The 7,178-nt window shown below is 41.3% G+C and overlaps 1 pseudogene; it reads right to left on the reverse strand.

Moving 5' to 3' along the window:
• Positions 1-227: 227 nt before the first annotated feature.
• Positions 228-531, reverse strand: LOC118623204 (annotated as a pseudogene).
• Between the last annotated feature and the right edge of the window lie 6,647 nt (positions 532-7,178).

Here is a 7,178-nt window from a genome sequence, read left to right on the forward strand (position 1 = left end):
TTTGCAATGGTAAACTTTTTTTTTTAGTTTTTTAAATGAGTAAAAAAGTTTGTTAGCCATAGAAAAAAATTGATTCCTTAAAATCAATTCTCATGAAGTTCCCTGTAAAACAGTAAGCTTACAGAAAATGTCTTTCTCCTGAACAGACAATCACTGTGCTTTTGGTACAAGAAAAATTTTGTTTTTTATTTTTTCCTTTTTCAGATGACAGACAGATATAGCCAAATCTATGAATGAGTGTACTTGCCCCAAATGGGCAACATAAATACAGAAGTGATGACCAGAAGACTCAAAACCAATACTGGAACAGGGCAAACTTTGAGGCCAGTCGAATCTTCTATGGAGAATCGCCACATCCCCCCAGTGCCTGCTGAGGTCCTGCAGCCTATGCTCCTTGTTCTGTGCTCCTTGTTCTGCAGCTGGTGTTTTTCCTCTGCCGGACCGTGGAACCCGCCACCCAGATGTCCACTGCTTACTGGGAGAGCTTCCTGAGGAGCCCACATTAGTGCCTCTGGGGGTTGAACCAGGCATGCTGGAACGTGGAGGGTGGCAGGGGACCGAAGCAGAGGGCTGGAAAGTGGTCCCGATGGTAAGTATTGAAAAGAACTGCTTGCAACAGTAAGTTGTTCTGAACACAGATGCCTATTTCAATGCATGTCTCCTCAAAGCGGGAAATTTATCGTGGCTTACGGAATGCTTATAGAACTCAAGCAGTGGGAGGTTGCTGTACCTCACTTTCAGCTCATCACTTTGTAGCTAAATGATTTTGTGTTGTAGGTTATCAGGAACATCAGCTGGTTCCACATTGAATGGTGTAGCAAAGATGTTTAATTTTATTTGTTAACTTTTCATGTCCTTGAATTTTTCATTAAATGCCTCAATTAGTTTTGCACATTCATCAGCATATTCAAGTGTCGTAGAAGGCTTTTGTCCATCCATAGTGGAGAAATACACTGTGTTGTTCCTTTCAAGTTGCACTTTCCACTGCCTTAATTTAGCTTCAAATGATTTTACATTTGAAAGCAGGGAGTTGAGAAGCTGGTTGGAGCCCTGCAGCTTGACATTCAGCTATGGGAGGTATGTGGCAATGTCCTCCATGAACGCTAAATCACAGTCATTTGCTATCCTTGAATTCCCTGACAGGTTTTCCCTTCATCTCCATGAACTGCTTGACTTCATCCCACAGTTCGGAAAACCTCATGAGTATGTTCTCTTGACTCAGCCACCAAGATCACCATACTCAGAGTCAAGGTCCTTTAGTAACTCCTTAAACTGGCCGCTGTTAAACCCTCTGCTTTTGACAAAATTTGTGCATGACATTACTGTTGACATCACATTGTTGAGTCACAACAACTGCACCCAGACCTTCTTGGTGTATGATGCAGAGGAATATAATTAAATCACTTGGATCAAGACTGGGACAATTCAGTTCTTTCTTGACCAATGCAAATAAACATTTTTGCAAGCCAGACATAGCTGGAGCTCCATCTGTAGTAAGGCCACTTAACTTTTCAAATGTTAGCTCCAGTTTTTTCACTCATGAAACAAGTCTCTCAAACAGGTCCTCACCTCCGGTAGTGCCATGATGGCTTCCCGTGACAGCAGTTCCTCTCGTGTGTCAAACTCTGCAGTTATCCCACGAACAAAAATGGCCAGTTGGGCAGTATTTGTTACGTCTATTGTCTCATCACAAGCCAGAGAGAAAAACTGGAAATCTCCTGCAGAATCCAACAGTGTTTTCTCAATATCTTGTGCTAAGTCAGTGATCCGATCTGAGACGGTTCTCACAAACTAACACTCTGAGACAATTTGACTTGGTGCTAACAGCTCCGCAGCCGCCACGAGCTCTCACAGACTCTCCCTCTGCACGAGGCCTCAGCTCCTTTGCGTTTAGCTCACTTACCACACAACTTGTCTGAAGAAGTTGTGTCTGTCACAGCGAGGCCTAGTGAAAGTGGCTTGTTGTGATTCCAAACTCCGCTGAAGTGCATTGATTTTATCCAGATACATTTGGCCTCCCAATTCATTGAGTTTAGCGTGTTTTGAGCTGTAATGACGCTGCAGATTGGCTTTTTTCATTACTGCTAACACATGGCCACAAACTAGGCACACAGGTTTGCCTTTGACTTCAACGACAACGAAAAATCATTTGTTCATTTCTCTTGGAAAGATCGACAGACACATCTGCATCAACTTTTGTTTTCTGTGTAGGCGCCATTGTAGGATGTCACACCACTTCAGTTTTAATAACTATCCAGTGTGTGTGTCACCAGCGACACGATTATTTTGCTTTGATCGCTGTTCTAATCCTGCATCTTGGATTTGAAACATATCCAATGTTGGTATCATCGACTCTTGAGGTCTTTTCTGTGTACTGTACTTTCCTTAATCTTCATCTGAGATTCAGTTTTTGCGAGGATTGTTGATCGTGGAAGTGTGGATAAAGGTTGGATTGGAGTTATCTGTGTTGACGAGAAGTCCACAACATCGTCATCAATCTTCGGAGGCAAGGTGAGGCCTCTCGAAGATTCCATCTCATTGCATCTCATCTCATCATTATTGCATCACTGTAGTTTCACCACTGTGTGTTAACATTTCAAAATGTGTACACTCCCAGCCTGCCTGGCACTGACTGTCCTCTGAGTCACCGCAATACAAGCAGACAGGCTGCGGGCAGCCGACAAGAAGCATACATGTCTGTCCTGTCATCTACTCGTATGTGTCCTGTTTATCCCATAATGGACATTCCTTGCTTGTCCTCAAAATTTATGTTATTATTATGATTCACTTAACATAAAATTATGTTGCTATGAAAAAAGCTCCTAGATTTATTGAATTTTGAGTCCCACCTGCGGTAGCCTTGGCAGGGCCAGACCAAATGATTTCTGGGGCCTTCTACAGCCCCCGGGCTGTACGTTCCCCAGCCCTGTCCTCCTTCAACAGCAGAGTCTCTACCCCATCACTTGTATCCAGGCCGCTTGTAACTTGCCTCGACTAACAGAATGTTGCGGAAGTGACACTGTCTGAACTCTGGGGCTGGGCCTCACGAGGTCTTGCAACCTTGCTGTTGCTCTCTTGAAACACTGCTGCCTTGGGAACAAGCATGGGCTGGCCTCTTTGAGGATGAGAGACAACATGGGGAGAGAGGCACAGGTGTCCCAGCTGATGCTCCAGACACCTGAGTCAGAACATCCCAGACCAGCCAGTGCCCGCTAGCCCTCAGCTAAGCTATCAACTAACTGCAGCAGCCTTTCACCCTAATGGAGACCAGGAGAAAAACGGCCTGACCCCAGCCCAAACAGCAGAACTGTGAACAAATAAAGGTTTGTTATTTGAAGTTTTGGGGTCCTTTGTTATGGGCCAAAGGGTAAGTGAAAGAGGAAGACAGGAAAATGCTTCTTTCCTGTCGGCCTCCATCGTGTTTGTGTGACATCCCAAAATGCGGCCTGGAGTTCTCTTCGTCTGGCACAGCATAAGTGATGAAGATTTTGTTTTACTTGTTCTGTTTTGCTCTGTTCTTCCAGGGATTTCACCTCTCATCAGGACTGTCAGGCGCTGCCATCCAGCCCCTATTCTTGTTAGAGTCTGTATCTGACCTTTTCCATTTGCACTAAACCTGAAGTGCTGATGGGGTTCCTACTTCCCTGTAGCTGAGAGGTCCCACTGATGGCTGCTGACAGATCTCAGATGGCCCTAGAAACATGGAGCACCTGTGTAGCCACCCCAAAATACCCTTCCAGACTGGTAAATTAGACCCAGTCTTTCTCTGTGTACTGGGACTCTGTTCCATTTATCTAAAGCAAAAAAAAAATGTGCCTGAGGTAAGGCCCAAGTGGTTCTCTTTCATGAGCAAGATATTTTTATCTTCTATTTATTTGGACTATTCATAGGCCTTTTTGGATTTTCAGGATACTTGGCTCTATTCTGATTATTTAAGGTTGCTCAATAGGTAATAACCTCCAGATCAATTGTTCTCTGTGTAAGAAGGTCTATTTTATTTATTAAAAAAAACCTTTTTCTCTTTATTGATATTACAGAGAGAGACAAAGGGAGAGGGAGAGAGATATAGAAACATCGATGAGAGAGAACATCGATTGGCTGCCTCCTGCCTGCCCCCCACTGGGAATTGGGCCCCTGACCTGGGCATGTGCCCTGACTGGGAATCAAACCAGAGACCTCTTGGTGCATGGGTTGATGCTCAATCACTGAGCCATACTGGCTGGGCAGAGGGTCTATTTTATTTTATTATTATTATTTTTATCTTCACCCGAGGACATTCTTCCATCCATCTTCAGATAGAGTGGGAGGGAGAGAGAGAAACATCGATGTGAGAGAGACACATTGAGCCCTGGCCGGTTTGGCTCAGCGGTTAGAGCGTTGACCTGCGGTCCAGAGAGAGACACATTGACTGGTTGCCACCCACATGACCCTAACTGGGACTCGGGACAAACTGCAACCAGGGTACGTGCCCTTAGGAGGAATTAAACCTGGGATTCTCTGGTCCTCAGAGCGACGCTCTAACCCTGAGCCAAACAGGCCAGGGCCAGAGGATCTATTTTTTTTTTTTTTATCCTCACCCGAGGACATTTTTCCATTTTTTGTACAGATAGAGTGGGAGGGAGAGAGAGGAAGAGAGAGAGAGAGAAACATCGACATGAAAGGGACACATCGAGTGGCCGCCACCCGCACGACCAACCAGGGCCGGGGACAAACTGCAACCAAAGTACATGCCCTTAGCAGGAACCGAACCCGGGTCTCTCTGGACCGCAGGCCGACGCTCTAGCCGCTGAGCCAAACTGGCCAGGGCCAGAGGCTCTATTTTAAAACGAAAATTCTTGTGTTCTTGCCACTCCATGATGGAGAGTTTATTTGAATGAGATTTCATCACTAGCATAACTGTATAGAATATGACTTACTCAGATAAATGTTGTATGCCCTTATTTGAGATTGTGAATAAAGGTACAAATCTTCAAATTCAGGTTGTATAAATTTTATTTATTTATTTATTTATTTAATTTTTTTATCCTCACCCGAGGACATTTTTTGCATTTATCTTCAGATGGAATGGAAAGAAGAAAGGGAGGAAGAGAGAGAGAAACATCAATGTGAGAGACACATCGACTGGTTGCCACCCACATGACCCCAACTGGGGCCAGGGACAAACTGCAACCGAGGTACGTGCCCTTAGGGGGAACTGAACCTGGGACTCTCTGGTCTGCGGGTTGATGCTTTAACAGGTGCGCCAAACCAGCCAGGGTTAAAGTTGTATAAATTTTAGTCTCTTATTTACTGTCTAGATTTTTCACCAAAATATTAGTCAGAGAGTGATGTAATTTCAGCTTAATAATAAAACACATTTTTTTCTTTTATTATTGAGATGGTAATAAAAGATTATGAGGAACATTTTAAAATGACAAATAATAAACAAGTTTATGAAGGGAATCAAAATCCCTTAATTTCACTTCTAGAGATAGTCATTGTTCATGTTTTTCAATGTCCTTCTAGTCTTTTTGAGTGCACACACTCACTTATCAGGAGAGTCCTCAAAAGATGGAATGCAATCTTTTTTGCTCCCTCCAACTTGTATTTTACTCCAATTATTAGGTTTAATGGTCACCAAGGCAGGAACTGTCTATCTTATTTTTAGGTAATTATGCAGTTTTTATGGTGGTTGACTCGACATGTTTTGGGGACGAGGGTAAAATATGATCCGTAAGACCAGCAAATTTAGCCACCTGGGTTCCATCATTCTGTGATGATCCCTGCATGCCAAGAAAACATTTGTCATTTCTTTTAGCTGGGGCTTGGGGAGACACTAAAAGACAGACCTGTTGGTAGCCATCAAGCCAACAAAACAGCCTGTCAGTTGACTGTACTTTCCCTCTTCCAACCATGTGGATATTGGTTAACATTCTCAAAAAAGGTAAATATTACTCCCAAAGAATTACGTTCACTCAGCCTGGCTCAAGTGTGCTTCAAGGCATTCACAATTTATTGGAATTCAAAATGAAATGAAGAAAACAAGCAAGCTGCTTCAGCAAACAGATGGCTTTAATTAAACATAACCATTAATCTTGTCCTGATTATTTACTGGAATGTGTTAGATTATGATGTTTTCTTAATCTATTGATAAACTATCATCACCATAAAAAATGTCACTGATGTAAAAATAATTGTTGATGTGTTAATGAAAATCATCAGAGAGACCAGAAGCCTCCCTTTGATAGAATTAGTAAAATGAAGACTTTATTTGAGAAGAAAGAAAGAGTTCCTATAATATCAGATTGAACTACCTCCTGGAGCCATTTTTAGGATTGTGGAAATCATAAAGCTATGTGAAAGAGGTGTGGAATTATAGGAGCCCTTCTAATTAAGCACTTTATAATAAAGAAACATTTTAAAAGCAATTTTAAAGGGATAATTCCTTATTTTACAAATGATTCACAATATAGTTAATGATGCTATATTGTATGCTTAAAATTAGCCAAGTGGGTAGATCTTATGTTGTGTTTTTATCACAAATAATAATGTAAATAAATAAGAGGGTCAGAGGACACTTTTAGATGTGATGGCTAAGTTTATGACAGCACACAGATTGTGATGATGGTTTCATGATACAAACTTAAGTCGTATACATTAAATATATATAACTTTTTGTAAGTCAATCATACCTCAATAAAGTGGTTTAAAAATAATAAAATAAAATTTAAGAACAACATACAAAAAGATTCCCAATAGAATTTTTTAAAGTAATAATCATCCAGTAAATATAGGTTTTAGCACTTAGATTTTAAAATTCTGTCTGCAACATACTGGAAACATATCTAAAGTGTAAAGTAAAATAAACTAATATGATACACAAATTTTAAATGGGGGAAACAGATGGGATTATGAAGTCCATCAGTTTCCCCTGCTGGGTTTAGAGCACGTTTTATATCCTGCTTAACAAAGGAGAAGCAGCATTTCAACTATGTCACGTTATATTTCTTCATTTTTATATTGGCAAAGTCAGTCAAAATGAAGTTTTCTTGTATTTCTCTTCAGAGAGTAGAATTCACTTTTCCCTATTAACAAGAAAGGATACATTGGTAATCATTTCCCTAAGATTTTGCTTCTTTCTATAATATAATGCACTATTTTATAATAGTGTAGGTTAGTGAAAATATTAAAAATTATGT

The sequence above is a fragment of the Molossus molossus genome, unplaced genomic scaffold (genome assembly GCF_014108415.1).
Source record: "Molossus molossus isolate mMolMol1 unplaced genomic scaffold, mMolMol1.p scaffold_m16_p_1, whole genome shotgun sequence".
In the NCBI taxonomy this organism is placed as follows: Eukaryota; Metazoa; Chordata; class Mammalia; order Chiroptera; family Molossidae; genus Molossus; species Molossus molossus.